This window comes from Oncorhynchus keta, chromosome 20 (assembly GCF_023373465.1).
Source record: "Oncorhynchus keta strain PuntledgeMale-10-30-2019 chromosome 20, Oket_V2, whole genome shotgun sequence".
Classification (NCBI taxonomy): Eukaryota; Metazoa; Chordata; class Actinopteri; order Salmoniformes; family Salmonidae; genus Oncorhynchus; species Oncorhynchus keta.
Genome location: NC_068440.1, coordinates 45888980 through 45906459, shown reverse-complemented (window position 1 = coordinate 45906459; position 17480 = coordinate 45888980). Strand labels below are relative to the sequence as shown.

Sequence of the window (17480 nt, the reverse complement as noted above, 5' to 3'; positions counted from 1 at the left end):
TCTGTCAGAACCAGCCCTCTCTCCTGTCTGTCAGAACCAGCCCTCTCTCCTGTCTTTCAGAACCAGCCCTCTTTCCTGTCTTTCAGAACCAGCCCTCTTTCCTGTCTTTCAGAACCAGCCCTCTCTCCTGTCTTTCAGAACCAGCCCTCTTTGCTGTCTTTGTCTCTTCTTTCAGAACCAGCCCTCTCTCCTGTCTTTCAGAACCAGCCCTCTCCCCTGTCTTTCAGAACCAGCCCTCTCCTCTCAGAACCTGTCTTTCAGAACCAGCCCTCTCTCCTGTCTTTCAGAACCAGCCCTCTCTCCTGTCTTTCAGAACCAGCCCTCTCCCCTGTCTGTCAGAACCAGCCCTCTCTCCTGTCTGTCCGAACCAGCCCTCTCTCCTGTCTTTCAGAACCAGCCCTCTCTCCTGTCTTTCAGAACCAGCCCTCTCTCCTGTCTTTCAGAACCAGCCCTCTCTCAGCCCGAGACACTCAACTACGGTCACCTGGTTTTCTCACCACCGGATGGTACAGGTCAGCATTTGGTCAGAGCATTGTCTTACATTAGACGTTGGTTGAGAGATGAGCTTTAATTAGTAGTGGCGCCACCTGCGGGAAGACAAGGGGAGTCCGAGATGATTCTAGGTCTATGTCCATACGGCATCTTCTATTCTGAGCTGGCCCTAGGGAGCTGGCCCTGGGGAGCTGGCCCTGGGGAGCTGGCCCTAGGGAGCAGGACATAAGGAGCTGGAGATAAGGAGCTGGCCCTGGGAAGCTGGCACTGGGGAGCTGGCCCTAGGGAGCTGGCCATGGGGAGCTGGAGTTAAGGAGCTAGCCCTTGGGAGTTAAGGATCTGGAAGTGGGGAGTTTAGGAGCGAGACCTGGGGAGCTGGAGTGAAGGTGCTGGATCTGGGGACCTGGAGTGAAGGAGCTGGATCTGGGGAGCTGGAGTGGAGGAGCTGGACATGGGAAGATTGAGGTAAGAAGCTGGACCTGGGGAGCAAGAGATAAGAAGCTGGACCTGGGGAGTTAAGGAGCTGGACCTGGGGAGTGAAGGAGCTGGACCTGTGTAGTGATGGAGCTAGACCTGGGGAGATAAGTAGTTGGACCGGAGGATATAAGGAGCTGGACCTGGAGAGTTAAGGAGCTGGACCTGGGGAGTTAAGGAGCTGGACCTGGGGAGTTAAGGAGCTGGACGTGGGGAGTTAAGGAGCTGGACCTGGGGAGTTAAGGAGCTGGACCTGGGGAGTTAAGGAGCTGGACCTGGGGAGTTTTGGAGCTAGACCTGGGGAGCTGGAGTTAAGGAGCTGGACCTGGGGAGTTAAGGAGTTGGACCTGTGGAGTTTGGGAGCTGGACCTGTGGAGTTAAGGAGCTGGGCCTGGGAAGTTAAGGAGCTGGACCTGGGGAGTTAAGGAGCTGGACATGGGGAGTTAAGGAGCTGGACCTGGGGAGTTAAGGAGCTGGACCTGGGGAGTTAAGGAGCTGGACCTGGGGAGTTTTGGAGCTAGACCTGGGGAGCTGGAGTTAAGGAGTTGGACCTGTGGAGTTAAGGATCTGGACCTGTGGAGTTAAGGAGCTGGACCTGGGGAGCAAGAGATAAGAAGCTGGACCTGGGGAGTTAAGGAGCTGGACCTGGGGAGTGAAGGAGCTGGACCTGTGTAGTGATGGAGCTAGACCTGGGGAGATAAGTAGTTGGACCGGAGGATATAAGGAGCTGGACCTGGAGAGTTAAGGAGCTGGGCCTGGGAAGTTAAGGAGCTGGACCTGGGGAGTTAAGGAGCTGGACCTGGGGAGTTAAGGAGCTGGACCTGGGGAGTTTGTGAGCTAGACCTGGGGAGCTGGAGTTAAGGAGCTGGAGTTCCTCAGAGTTGGACCTGTGGAGTTAAGGATCTGGACCTGTGGAGTTAAGGAGCTGGACCTGGGGAGTCAAAGGAGCTGGACCTGGGGAAGTTAAGGAGCTGGACCTCCAGTTAATCAAGCTGGACCTGTAGGGAGTTAAGGTCAAGCAAAACCTGGGGAGTCTGAATCAATCAAACAAAGGAGCTGGACCTGTAGAGACTCATCTGACAGGAGCTGGATCTGGGGAGATAGTAGAGGAGTCTGGATCTGGGGAAAGTAGCTGGGCCTGGGAAGTTAAAACAACAGGAGCTGGAACTAGGGAGTCTGAATCAACAAAACAAAGTAGAGCTGGAACTAGGGAGTGGACTCCAGCTGGATCAACAAAACAACAGGGAGTGGAGGAGCTGGATCTAGGAAATGAAGGAGCTAGACCTGGGGAGTTACAGTAGAGCTGGGCCTGGGGAGTCTGAATCAAGGAGCTGGACCTGGGGAGTTACAGTAGGGCTGGACCTAGAGGGAGTTAAGAGAGACTGGACCTAGAGGGAGTTCAACAAAGGGGCTGGACCTGGGGAGTTAAGGGCTGGACCTGGGGAGTTAGAGACTCCAGCTGGACCTGGGAGTCATTACTTTATTAAATAGCTCAACATAATTAGCTTATTATAACTAGTTTGTATCTGCTCTCATTTGACTTCATGGATTTTGCAATTTTCATCAAATCTGAAAACGTTTTCTGAAGAATTGCACTATGAGCCCTAAAAGCACAGAAATATTGTCCACTACTTGTCTCCTTCGTATTTTAGTGAATGTTGTACGACATCCGGGTACTTTTGGCGTACTAACTATATACATACAATGACCAAAAAAAGCATACTATATACTCAATTGACATCAAAAAATAGTTTGGTTCGTGTGTTTAGTAAGATGATTCAAACACAGCTTAGATTTGTGTTTAGGGTAAAATATGAAGGGTATATAAAAATGAAGGGTAGTGGTTAAGATTGTATTAGATGTTCCTGAACTTCCCAACCTTCTCCTCATCCATCAGTGTTCATGAATAAAGACTTGTGTCTTTCCCTCGTCGTATCATTATGGTCAGGGAAACAACAGTAGAGACTCCAGTCTGAACATCAAACAAGAGGAGGCCATTATGGCCATTAGTAGAGACTCCGTTTTCTCCTCAGAGCAATGTCTGAATCAACAAAACAACAGTAGAGCTTTGAATCAACAAAACAACAGTAGAGTCAAATCCCAATAATCCCAGTCTGAATCCAAAACAACAGAGAGTCTGAATCAACAAAACAACAGTAGAGACTCATCTGAATCAACAAAACAACAGTAGAGACTCCAGTCTGAATCAACAAAACAACAGTAGAGACTCCAGTCTGAATCAACAAAACAACAGTAGAGACTCCAGTCTGAATCAACAAAACAACAGTAGAGACTCATCTGAATCAACAAAACAACAGTAGAGACTCATCTGAATCAATAAAACAACAGTAGAGACTCCAGTCTGAATCAACAAAACAACAGTAGAGACTCCAGTCTGAATCAACAAAACAACAGTAGAGACTCCAGTCTGAATCAACAAAACAACAGTAGAGACTCCAGTCTGAATCAACAAAACAACAGTAGAGACTCAGTCTGAATCAACAAAACAACAGTAGAGACTCATCTGAATCAACAAAACAACAGTAGAGACTCCAGTCTGAATCAACAAAACAACAGTAGAGACTCATCTGAATCAACAAAACAACAGTAGAGACTCCAGTCTGAATCAACAAAACAACAGTAGAGACTCCAGTCTGAATCAACAAAACAACAGTAGAGACTCCAGTCTGAATCAACAAAACAACAGTAGAGACTCAGTCTGAATCAACAAAACAACAGTAGAGACTCCAGTCTGAATCAACAAAACAACAGTAGAGACTCCAGTCTGAATCAACAAAACAACAGTAGAGACTCCAGTCTGAATCAACAAAACAACAGTAGAGACTCCAGTCTGAATCAACAAAACAACAGTAGAGACTCCAGTCTGAATCAACAAAACAACAGTAGAGACTCCAGTCTGAATCAACAAAACAACAGTAGAGACTCCATCTGAATCAACAAAACAACAGTAGAGACTCCAGTCTGAATCAACAAAACAACAGTAGAGACTCATCTGAATCAACAAAACAACAGTAGAGACTCATCTGAATCAACAAAACAACAGTAGAGACTCCAGTCTGAATCAACAAAACAACAGTAGAGACTCCAGTCTGAATCAACAAAACAACAGTAGAGACTCATCTGAATCAACAAAACAACAGTAGAGACTCAGTAGAGACTCCAGTCTGAATCAACAAAACAACAGTAGAGACTCCAGTCTGAATCAACAAAACAACAGTAGAGACTCCAGTCTGAATCAACAAAACAACAGTAGAGACTCCATCTGAATCAACAAAACAACAGTAGAGACTCATCTGAATCAACAAAACAACAGTAGAGACTCCATCTGAATCAACAAAACAACAGTAGAGACTCCAGTCTGAATCAACAAAACAACAGTAGAGACTCCAGTCTGAATCAACAAAACAACAGTAGAGACTCCATCTGAATCAACAAAACAACAGTAGAGACTCCAGTCTGAATCAACAAAACAACAGTAGAGACACCAGTCTGAATCAACAAAACAACAGTAGAGACTCCAGTCTGAATCAACAAAACAACAGTAGAGACTCCAGTCTGAATCAACAAAACAACAGTAGAGACTCCAGTCTGAATCAACAAAACAACAGTAGAGACTCCAGTCTGAATCAACAAAACAACAGTAGAGACTCCAGTCTGAATCAACAAAACAACAGTAGAGACTCAGTCTGAATCAACAAAACAACAGTAGAGACTCCAGTCTGAATCAACAAAACAACAGTAGAGACTCCAGTCTGAATCAACAAAACAACAGTAGAGACAGTCTGAATCAACAAAACAACAGTAGAGACTCCAGTCTGAATCAACAAAACAACAGTAGAGACTCCAGTCTGAATCAACAAAACAACAGTAGAGACTCCATCTGAATCAACAAAACAACAGTAGAGACTCCATCTGAATCAACAAAACAACAGTAGAGACTCCATCTGAATCAACAAAACAACAGTAGAGACTCCATCTGAATCAACAAAACAACAGTAGAGACTCATCTGAATCAACAAAACAACAGTAGAGACTCCAGTCTGAATCAACAAAACAACAGTAGAGACTCCAGTCTGAATCAACAAAACAACAGTAGAGACTCATCTGAATCAACAAAACAACAGTAGAGACTCCAGTCTGAATCAACAAAACAACAGTAGAGACTCCAGTCTGAATCAACAAAACAACAGTAGAGACTCCAGTCTGAATCAACAAAACAACAGTAGAGACTCCAGTCTGAATCAACAAAACAACAGTAGAGACTCCATCTGAATCAACAAAACAACAGTAGAGACTCCAGTCTGAATCAACAAAACAACAGTAGAGACTCCAGTCTGAATCAACAAAACAACAGTAGAGACTCCATCTGTCTGAAGTGTGATTGAAATACAACAAAGTAATGCCCCTTTGGAAGAGAGAGAAAATAAAATTGTAAGTGTGCTTAATATTTCACTGGCCTGATGAAATATGCATTGTAGCCCAGAACGGAGGAAAAATGCAATGATTTGAAATGCATTATTTATTAATATAAACTGGGTGGTTCGAGGCCTGAATGCTGATTGGCTGACAGACGTGGTAGATCACGGGTATGACAAAACATTTATTTTTACTCCTCTAATGACGCTGGTAACCAGGTTATAATACAAAATATGGCACGTCGGGGGTTCGGGGTATATGGCCAATATACCACGGCTAAGGGCTGTATTCTGCTGTTCTCTGCGTTGCATAAGAATGGCCCACAGTCGTGGTAAATTGGTCATATACCACACCCTCTTGGACCTTATTGCTTAATTTGACCGTGATTGGCCTGAGGGGCATTCTAGAATGTGCATTATTTCCCTATAATGCACAGTAGAAGCCAATGGCTACAGTCCATTATGTACATGTTCTAGGTCTGAGCTGCTTTTTCATAATATCAAGCTGTGTAAAAAATGAAAACATCCATTTTACTAAAAGCTAAAATAGAGATGATTAAATTCATATTATAACATTCACTGCAATCTAAAGTAAGAACATCAAGACAATAACGTACCAACATGCACAAAACAAGTATTTATTACTAAGTAAACAATGACATGAAGAAAAACAAATAAACTATAAACCAAAAGGCAAATCATTTAAAATGGCCGCCGCCTCAATGGGGTAAAGGGTTTAGAAGAGGTTCCGTCTGGGGCCTCGGTCCGACTGGGTGAATCCTGGTGGTGCTGTAGGGCAGGATGGGAGAGGGTATCAGTACCACTGGGATGGCTGTGCTGTCAGCTGACAACAACAAGGCAGACTGTTAGCTAATGGTTTGCCAATTTATTAACTGTTTTCTGTTAGCTTGTTGTTAACATAATGTGCTTTCGAATTCAGGGTATCATTAAAACAGAACAAAATGGTATTCAGTTGAAAACCCGAAATTCAGTTGAAAGCTGTTTTCCATGCTGAGCCCAACATGGCTAGACAACTAGTCAACTAGTCAACTAGACAACTAGTCAACTAGTCAACTAGACAACTAGACAACTAGACAAGGGATAATCACTGAACTCAGACATCTATACTGTCTAGAGGAAAGCACATCATCTGCTTAATAAAATCATGCTGAGCCCAACATGGCTAGACAACTAGACAACTAGACAACTAGTCAACTAGTCAACTAGTCAACTAGACAACTAGACAACTAGACAACTAGTCAACTAGACAACTAGTCAACTAGACAACTAGACAACTAGTCAACTAGACAACTAGACAACTAGTCAACTAGACAACTAGACAACTAGTCAACTAGACAACTAGACAACTAGTCAACTAGACAACTAGACAACTAGACAACTAGAGTCAACTAGTCAACTAGACAACTAGACAACTAGACAACTAGACAACTAGTCAACTAGACAACTAGTCAACTAGTCAACTAGACAACTAGTCAACTAGACAACTAGACAACTAGACAACTAGACAACTAGACAACTAGTCAACTAGACAACTAGACAACTAGACAACTAGTCAACTAGACAACTAGTCAACTAGACAACTAGACAACTAGTCAACTAGACAACTAGTCAACTAGACAACTAGACAACTAGACAACTAGACAACTAGTCAACTAGACAACTAGACAACTAGACAACTAGTCAACTAGACAACTAGACAACTAGTCAACTAGACAACTAGACAACTAGTCAACTAGACAACTAGACAACTAGTCAACTAGACAACTAGACAACTAGACAACTAGTCAACTAGTCAACTAGACAACTAGACAACTAGACAACTAGACAACTAGTCAACTAGACAACTAGTCAACTAGACAACTAGACAACTAGTCAACTAGACAACTAGACAACTAGTCAACTAGACAACTAGACAACTAGTCAACTAGACAACTAGACAACTAGTCAACTAGACAACTAGACAACTAGACAACTAGACAACTAGACAACTAGTCAACTAGACAACTAGACAACTAGACAACTAGACAACTAGACAACTAGTCAACTAGACAACTAGACAACTAGTCAACTAGACAACTATACAACTAGTCAACTAGACAACTAGACAACTAGACAACTAGACAACTAGACAACTATACAACTAGTCAACTAGTCAACTAGACAACTATACAACTAGTCAACTAGACAACTAGACAACTAGACAACTAGACAACTAGACAAGGGATAATCACTGAACTCAGACATCTATACTGTCTAGAGGAAAGCACATCATCTGCTTAATAAAATCACACACAACATAATGTGATGTCCACAGATATTTTTCTGTAAAGTCTTTACCTAAAAGGATGTCAACGCTTCTTAGAACACAGTGTACCCTACTAAATTATTATTATTATTATTATTATTATTATTATTATTATATTAAATGCTTTACTAGGTGAAGGACTTCAACTCTGACTTAGAACACAGTGTACCCTACTAAATGCTTTACTAGGTGAAGGACTTCAACTCTGAGCCAGCCAGCCAGCCAGCCAGCCAGCCAGCCAGCCAGCCAGCCAGACAGACAGACAGACAGACAGACAGACAGACAGACAGACAGACAGACAGACAGACAGACAGACAGACAGACAGACAGACAGACAGACAGTGAAATAAAATACTGTTTGTCGGGTCTGGGGCTGTCTGGAGTCTAGACTGGGACATTTGAACATCTTGGCATGGTTCTGTTATAATCTCCACCCGGCACAGCCAGAAGAGGACTGGCCACCCCTCATAGCCTGGTTCCTCTCTAGGTTTATAATCTCCACCCGGCACAGCCAGAAGAGGACTGGCCACCCCTCATAGCCTGGTTTCTCTCTAGGTTTCTTCCTAGATTCCGGCCTTTCTAGTGAGTGTTTTCTAGCCACCGTGCTTCTACACCTGCATTGCTTGCTGTTTGGGGATTTAGGCTGGGTTTCTGTACAGCACTTTGTGACATCAGCTGATGTAAATTAGAAAGGCTCTATAAATACATTTGATTTGATTTGATTTTGGATTTGGACTGGGGTTTTCTGGAGTCTGGACTGGGGCTGTCTGGAGTCTAGACTGGGGTTTTCTGGAGTCTAGACTTGGACTGTCTGGAGTCTGGACTGGGACTGTCTGGAGTCTGGACTGGGACTGTCTGGAGTCTGGACTGGGGCTGTCTGGAGTCTGGACTGGGACTGTCTTGGGTCTGGACTGGGGTTTTCTGGAGTCTAGACTTATACTGTCTGGAGTCTGGACTGGGGCTCTCTGGAGTCTGGACTGGGACTGTCTGGAGTCTGGACTGGGACTGTCTGGAGTCTGGACTGGGACTGTCTGGAGTCTGGACTGGGACTGTCTGGAGTCTCGACTGGGGCAGTCTGGAGTCTAGTCTCCCTCTAACTGAACTGAGCCAATACAATACCATACATCTAGTGTTCGCTCTAAATGCTACAGTCAAAGTTATCCCTACACACAGACATAGGATCAGATAACAAACACTATGTTCAGCCCAAACCTAATATGACCCTAGATCAGAGGTTGGGTAGAACGCCTATACCTCCTCACCGATACATACTGATGTAGGACAAGATATAACTATAAACAGCACTAACCTTAAAAAAACATGGAAATGTAAAAATGCCTGAACCCACTACTACATACCGAAAAGAGTCTGAACCCACTACTACATACTGTAGAGAGTCTGAACCCACTACTAAATACCGAAAAGAGTCTGAACCCACTACTACATACTGTAGAGAGTCTGAACCCACTACTACATACTGTAGAGAGTCTGAACACACTACTACATACTGTAGAGAATCTGAACCCACTAATACATACTGTAGAGAGTCTGAATACACTACTACATACTGTAGAGAGTCTGAACCCAGCCATTTGTATTCCAGTCTGTCTGTCCTGTGATACGATGAGTCTTTGTTTCAGTTTGTCTGTCCTTTGGTATAGTGAGTCTGTTTTTCAGTCTGTCTGTCTTGTGGTACGGTGGGTCTGTGTTTCAGTCTGTGTTCCAGTCTGTCTGTCCTGTGTTACGGTCAGTCTGTGTTCCAGTCTGTGTTCCAGTCTGTGTGCCAGTCTGTGTTCCAGTCTGTCTGTCCTGTGTTATGGTGAGTCTGTGTTCCAGTCTGTGTTCCAGTCTGTGTTCCAGTCTGTGTTCCGGTCTGTGTTCCAGTCTGTATTCCAGTCTGTGTTCCAGTCTGTCTGTCCTGTGTTATGGTGAGTCTGTGTTCCAGTCTGTGTTCCAGTCTGTGTTCCAGTCTGTGTTCCGGTCTGTGTTCCAGTCTGTGTTCCAGTCTGTGTTCCAGTCTGTGTTCCAGTCTGTATTCCAGTCTGTGTTCCAGTCTGTCTGTCCTGTGTTATGGTGAGTCTGTGTTCCAGTCTGTGTTCCAGTCTTAGTGCCATTCTGTGTGCCAGTCAGTGTTCCAGTCTGTGTGCCAGTCTGTGTTCCAGTCTGTATTCCAGTCTGTGTGCCAGTCTGTGTGCCAGTCAGTGTTCCAGTCAGTGTTCCAGTCTGTGTGCCAGTCTGTGTTCCAGTCTGTGTTCCAGTCTGTGTTCCAGTTTGTGTGCCAGTCTGTGTTCCAGTCGGTGTGCCAGTCTGTGTGCCAGTCTGTGTGCCAGTCTGTGTTCCAGTCTGTGTTCCAGTTTGTGTGCCAGTCTGTGTTCCAGTCTGTGTTCCAGTCTGTGTTCCAGTCTGTGTTCCAGTCTGTGTTCCAGTCTGTGTGCCAGTCTGTGTTCCAGTCTGTGTTCCAGTCTGTGTTCCAGTCTGTGTGCCAGTTTGTGTGCCAGTCTGTGTTCCAGTCTGTGTTCCAGTCTGTGTTCCAGTCTGTGTGCCAGTCTGTGTTCCAGTCTGTGTGCCAGTCTGTGTGCCAGTCTGTGTGCCAGTCTGTGTTCCAGTCTGTGTGCCAGTATGTGTGCCAGTCTGTGTTCCAGTCTGTGTTCCAGTCTGTGTTCCAGTCTGTGTGCCAGTCTGTGTTCCAGTCTGTGTTCCAGTCTGTGTGCCAGTCTGTGTTCCAGTCTGTGTGACAGTCTGTGTTCCAGTCTGTGTTCCAGTCTGTGTGCCAGTCTGTGTTCCAGTCTGTGTGCCTCTCTCTGTAGCTGTATCTCATCTCCAGCTCCGCATTCTCCCTGTGATCTGATTGGCCCCGAGGTTGGCCTATGCCTGCATCCCAAATGGCACTATGTCCTTTTGACCAGAGCCCCCGTGGGCCCAGTAGAAGTGCACTCTGTAGGAAATAGGTTCCCATTTGGCATGCAGACCCGTCCCGTTAACATTCATGTATGCATTGGATGTCAAGCGGTCTGAATATTCAGGCATCGGAGGTCAGGGAAGGGGATGGGGGTAGACGATCTGAGGGTGCTCAGCTACACGAGGCGTTGGGTTACCGATTGGCTGACGCAAGCTCTGTTTTCACATCCATTGTTACCTCGCAAGGGCTCGAGGTATAGAGAGAGAGAGAGAGAGAGAGAGAGAGAGAGAGAGAGAGAGAGAGAGAGAGAGAGAGAGAGAGAGAGAGAGAGAGAGAGAGAGAGAGAGGTAGAGAGAGTGTGTGAGAGGAGAGAGAGAGAGAGAGAGAGAGAGAGAGAGAGAGAGAGAGAGAGAGAGAGAGAGAGAGAGAGAGAGAGAGAGAGAGAGTGTGTGTGTGTGTGTGTGTGTGTGTGTGTGTGTGTGTGTGTGTGTGTGAGTGTGTGTGTGTGTGTGTGTGTGTGTGTGTGTGTGTGTGTGTGTGTGTGTGTGTGTGTGTGTGTGTGTGTGTGAGGAGGTGAGAGAGAGAGAGAGAGAGAGAGTGTGTGTGTGTGCGGGTTTTGTGTGTGTGGCACAGTATTGTGTGTTATGACTTGAGGAGGAATAGGAAGTTTAGGAAGATGGGGATCCATAATAAACCCCAGGAAGAGAGATGGGGAGGAAGAGTAGCTGCTGCCTTGTCAGAACTAATGGGGATCCATAATAAGTGAAGGAGAGCTGCCTGAACGGAATTTTGGTAGCTGCTGCCTTGTCAGGAACGTGGATCCATAATAAACCCCAGGAAGAGTAGCTGTCCTGGCAGGAAAATGGGGATCCATAATAAGCAAAGAAGTTGTTATGACTTGGCAGGAACTAATGGGGATCCATAATAAATCCCAGGAAGAGTAGCTGCTGCCTTGTCAGGAACTAATGGGGATCCATAATAAACCCCAGGAAGAATAGCTGCTGCCTTGGCAGGAACTAATGGGGATCCATAATAAATCCCAGGAAGAGTAGCTGCTGCCTTGTCAGGAACTAATGGGGATCCATAATAAACCCCAAGAAGAGTATGGGGATCCATAATAAATCCCTGCTGCCTTGGCAGGAACTAATGGGGATCCATAATAAACCCCAGGAAGAGTAGCTGCTGCCTTGTCAGGAACTAATGGGGATCCATAATAAACCCCAGGAAGAGTAGCTGCTGCCTTGGTCAGGAACTAATGGGGATCCATAATAAATCCCAGGAAGAGTAGCTGCTGCCTTGGCAGGAACTAATGGGGATCCATAATAAACCCCAGGAAGAGTATGGGGCTGCTGCCTTGTCAGGAACTCCATAATGGGGATCCGAACTATGGGGATAAATCCCAGGAAGAGTAGCTGCTGCCTTCCATAATAAACCCCAGCTGCTGCCTTGGAACTAATGGGGATCCATAATAAACCCCAGGAAGAGTAGCTGCTGCCTTGCCTTGGCAGGAACTAATGGGGATCCATAATAAACCCCAGGAAGAGTAGCTGCTGCCTTGTCAGGAACTAATGGGGATCCATAATAAACCCCAGGAAGAGTAGCTGCTGCCTTGGCAGGAACTAATGGGGATCCATAATAAATCCCAGGAATAGTAGCTGCTGCCTTGGCAGGAACATTTACAACAGTTACATTTAAATGTAAATATACATATGAGATGAGTAAAGCAGAATATAAACATTATTAAAGTGAATAGAGGTGTCAGAGGAAGGACCAGTACATCACCAGGGTCAAGCTCCCTTCCATCCAGGACCTCTTTCCCAGGCAGTGTCAGAGGAAGGCCCTAAAAATGGTCAGACTCCAGCCTCCCAGTCATAGACTGTTCTCTCTCTGCTACCAAACGGCAAGTGGTACCGGAGCACCAAGTCTAGATCCAAGAGGCTTCTAAACAGCTTCTACCCCCAAAGCCATAAGACTCCTGAACATCTCATCAAATGGCTTCCCAGACTATTTGCATTGTCCCCACCGCCTGTTCTTCTATGCAGCTGGTACTCTGTGTTATCATCTATGCATAGTCACTTTAATAACTCTACATATATGTACATATTATCTCAATTACCTTGACTAACCGGTGCCCCCGCATATTGACTCTGTACTGGTACACCCCTTGTATATAGCCTCCACATTGACTCTGTACCGGTACCCACCCTGTATATAGCCTCCACATTGACTCTGTACAGGTACCCCCTGTATATAGCCTCCACATTGACTCTGTACCGGTACCCACCCTGTATATAGCCTCCACATTGACTCTGTACCGTAACACCCTGTATATAGCCTCCACATTGACTCTGTGTACCCCCTGTATATAGCCTCCACATTGACTCTGTACCGTAACACCTGTATATAGCCTATTGACTCTGCCTACCCCCCTGTATATAGCCTCCATATTGACTCTGTACCGGTACCCACCCTGTATATAGCCTCCACATTGACTCTGTACCGTAACACCCTGTATATAGCCTCCACATTGACTCTGTACCGGTACCCCCTGCCTCCACATTGATACCAGTACTCAACATTGACTCTGTACCGTAACACCCTAGCCTCCACATTGATAGTACAGTATATCTCCACATTGACTCTGTAGCCTCCCATTGACTCTGTACCCCTGTATATAGCCTCCACATTGACTCTGTACCGTACACCCTGTATATAGCCTCCCCTGTATACACCCTGTATATAGCCTCCACATTGACTCTGTACCGTAACACCCTGTATATAGTAACACCCTCCACATTGACTCTGTACCGTAACACCCTGTATATAGCCTCCACATTGACTCTGACTCTAGCCTCCACATTGACTCTGTAAAACCCTGTATATAGTGATATACCCCCCTGTATATCTCCACATTGACTCTGTACCGGTACCCCCTTGTATATAGCCTCCACATTGACTCTGTGTATATAGCCTCCACATTGACTCTGTACCGTAACACCCTGTATATAGCCTCCACATTGATTGACTCTGCCTCCACATTGACTCTGTACCGTAACCCCTGTATATAGCCTCCACATTGACTCTGTACCGTAACACCCTGTATATAGCCTCCACATTGACTCTGTAAAACCCGTAACACCCTGTATATAGCCTCCACATTGACTCTGTACCCCCTGTATATAGTATTGACTCAGTAACACCCTGTATATAGCCTCCACATTGACTCTGTACCCTGTATATAGTGAACACCCTGTATATAGCCTCTCACATTGACTCTGTACCGTAACACCCTGTATATAGTATCCACATTGACTCTGTACCGTAACACCCTGTATATAGCCTCCACATTGACTCTGTACCGTAACACCCTGTATATAGCCTCCACATTGACTCTGTACCGTAACACCCTGTATATAGCCTCCACATTGACTCTGTACCGTAACACCCTGTATATAGCCTCCACACCCTGTATATAGCCTACACCTGTTGTATTCAGCATTTCACTGTAAGGTCTACTACACCTGTTGTATTCAGCATTTCACTGTAAGGTCTACTACACCTGTTGTATTCAGCATTTCACTGTGAGGTCTACTACACCTGTTGTATTCAGCATTTCACTGTGAGGTCTACTACATATGCTGTATTCAGCATTTCTACTACACCTGTTGTATTCAGCATTTCACTGTGAGGTCTACTACACCTGTTGTATTCAGCATTTCACATTTGTTGTATTCAGCATTTCACTGTAAGGTCTACTACACCTGTTGTATTCAGCATTTCACTGTAAGGTCTACTACACCTGTTGTATTCAGCATTTCACTGTAAGGTCTACTACACCTGTTGTATTCAGCATTTCACTATAAGGTCTACTACACCTGTTGTATTCAGGTCTACTACACCAGCATTTCACTGTAAGGTCTACTACACCTGTTGTATTCAGCATTTCATTACACCTGTTGTATTCATTTCACTGTAAGGTCTACCAACAGCTGTTGTATTCAGCATTTCACTGTAAGGTCTACTACACCTGTTGTATTCAGTATTTCACTGTGAGGTCTACTACACCTGTTGTATTCAGCATTTCACTGTGAGGTCTACTACACCTGTTGTATTCAGCATTTCACTGTGAGGTCTACTACACCTGTTGTATTCAGCATTTCACTGTGAGGTCTACTACACCTGTTGTATTCAGCATTTCACTGTGAGGTCTACTACACCTGTTGTATTCAGCATTTCACTGTGAGGTCTACTACACCTGTTGTATTCAGCATTTCACTGTGAGGTCTACTACACCTGTTGTATTCAGTATTTCACTGTAAGGTCTACTACACCTGTTGTATTCAGCATTTCACTGTAAGGTCTACTACACCTGTTGTATTCAGCATTTCACTGTGAGGTCTACTACACCTGTTGTATTCAGTATTTCACTGTGTCTACTACACCTGTTGTATTCAGCATTTCACTGTCTCTACACCTGTTGTATTCACAGGTCCTGTTGTATTCAGCATTTCACTGTGAGGTCTACTACACCTGTTGTATTCAGCATTTCACTGTGAGATCTACCAACAGCTGTTGTATTCAGCATTTCACTGTAAGGTCTACTACACCTGTTGTATTCAGTATTTCACTGTGAGGTCTACTACACCTGTTGTATTCAGCATTTCACTGTGAGGTCTATGACACCTGTTATATTCAGCATTTCACTGTGAGGTCTACCTACACCTGTTGTAATCAGCATTTCACTGTGAGGTCTACTACACCTGTTGTATTCAGCATTTCACTGTGAGGTCTACTACACCTGTTGTATTCAGTATTTCACTGTGAGGTCTACTACACCTGTTGTATTCAGCATTTCACTGTAAGGTCTACTACACCTGTTGTATTCAGCATTTCACTGTAAGGTCTACTACACCTGTTGTATTCAGTATTTCACTGTGAGGTCTACTACACCTGTTGTATTCAGCATTTCACTGTGAGGTCTACTACACCTGTTGTATTCAGCATTTCACTGTGTATTCAGCATCTAGGTCCTACACCTGTTGTATTCAGCATTTCACTGTAAGGTCTACTACACCTGTTGTATTCAGTATTTCACTGTGAGGTCTACTACACCTGTTGTATTCAGCATTTCACTGTATTCAGCATTTCAGGTCTACTACACCTGTTGTATTCAGCATTTCACTGTGAGGTCTTCTACACCTGTTGTATTCAGCATTTCACTGTGAGGTCTTCTACACCTGTTGTATTCAGCATTTCACTGTGAGGTCTTCTACACCTGTTGTATTCAGCATTTCACTGTGAGGTCTTCTACACCTGTTGTATTCAGCATTTCACTGTGAGGTCTTCTACACCTGTTGTATTCAGCATTTCACTGTGAGGTCTTCTACACCTGTTGTATTCAGCATTTCACTGTAAGGTCTACTGTTGTATTCAGCATTTCACATCTACACCTGTTGTATTCAGCATTTCACTGTAAGGTCTACTACACCTGTTGTATTCAGCATTTCACTGTGAGGTCTACTACACCTGTTGTATTCAGCATTTCACTGTAAGGTCTACTACACCTGTTGTATTCAGCATTTCACTGTGAGGTCTACTACACCTGTTGTATTCAGCATTTCACTGTGAGGTCTACCTACACCTGTTGTATTCAGCATTTCACTGTGAGGTCTCTATTTCCTACACCTGTTGTATTCAGCATTTCACTGTAAGGTCTACTACACCTGTTGTATTCAGCATTTCACTGTAAGGTCTACTACACCTGTTGTATTCAGCATTTCACTGTGAGGTCTACTACACCTGTTGTATTCAGCATTTCACTGTAAGGTCTACTACACCTGTTGTATTCAGCATTTCACTGTGAGGTCTACCTACACCTGTTGTATTCAGCATTTCACTGTAAGGTCTACTACACCTGTTGTATTCAGCATTTCACTGTGAGGTCTACTACACCTGTTGTATTCAGCATTTCACTGTAAGGTCTACTACACCTGTTGTATTCAGCATTTCACTGTGAGGTCTACTACACCTGTTGTAATCAGCATTTCACTGTAAGGTCTACTACACCTGTTGTATTCAGCATTTCACTGTGAGGTCTACTACACCTGTTGTAATCAGCATTTCACTGTAAGGTCTACTACACCTGTTGTATTCAGCATTTCACTGTGAGGTCTACCTACACCTGTTGTATTCAGCATTTCACTGTAAGGTCTACTACACCTGTTGTATTCAGCATTTCACTGTGAGGTCTACTACTACACCTGTTGTATTCAGCATTTCACTGTGAGGTCTACTACACCTGTTGTATTCAGCATTTCACTGTGAGGTCTACTACACCTGTTGTATTCAGCATTTCACTGTCTACAGTATTCAGCATTTCTAGGTCTAACACCTGTTGTATTCAGCATTTCACTGTGAGGTCTACTACACCTGTTGTATTCAGCATTTCACTGTGAGGTCTACTACACCTGTTGTATTCAGCATTTCACTGTAAGGTCTACTACACCTGTTGTATTCAGCATTTCACTGTGAGGTCTACCTACACCTGTTGTATTCAGCATTTCACTGTAAGGTCTACTACACCTGTTGTATTCAGCATTTCACTGTAAGGTCTACTACACCTGTTGTATTCAGCATTTCACTGTAAGGTCTACTACACCTGTTGTATTCAGCATTTCACTGTAAGGTCTACTACACCTGTTGTATTCAGCATTTCACTGTAAGGTCTACTACACCTGTTGTATTCAGCATTTCACTGTAAGGTCTACTACACCTGTTGTATTCAGCATTTCACTGTAAGGTCTACTACACCTGTTGTATTCAGCATTTCACTGTAAGGTCTACTACACCTGTT

At 44.5% G+C, this 17480-nt stretch overlaps 1 long non-coding RNA gene across 1 annotated transcript in view; it reads right to left on the bottom strand.

Annotated features, from left to right (window-relative positions):
* Positions 1–6016: 6016 nt before the first annotated feature.
* LOC127910066 (uncharacterized) overlaps positions 6017–17480 on the bottom strand; it is a 37453-nt gene continuing 25989 nt past the window's right edge. The window contains exon 4 of the long non-coding RNA XR_008073846.1: positions 6017–6191. This is a non-coding gene — a long non-coding RNA (uncharacterized LOC127910066). The remainder of the gene's footprint in view (positions 6192–17480) is intronic.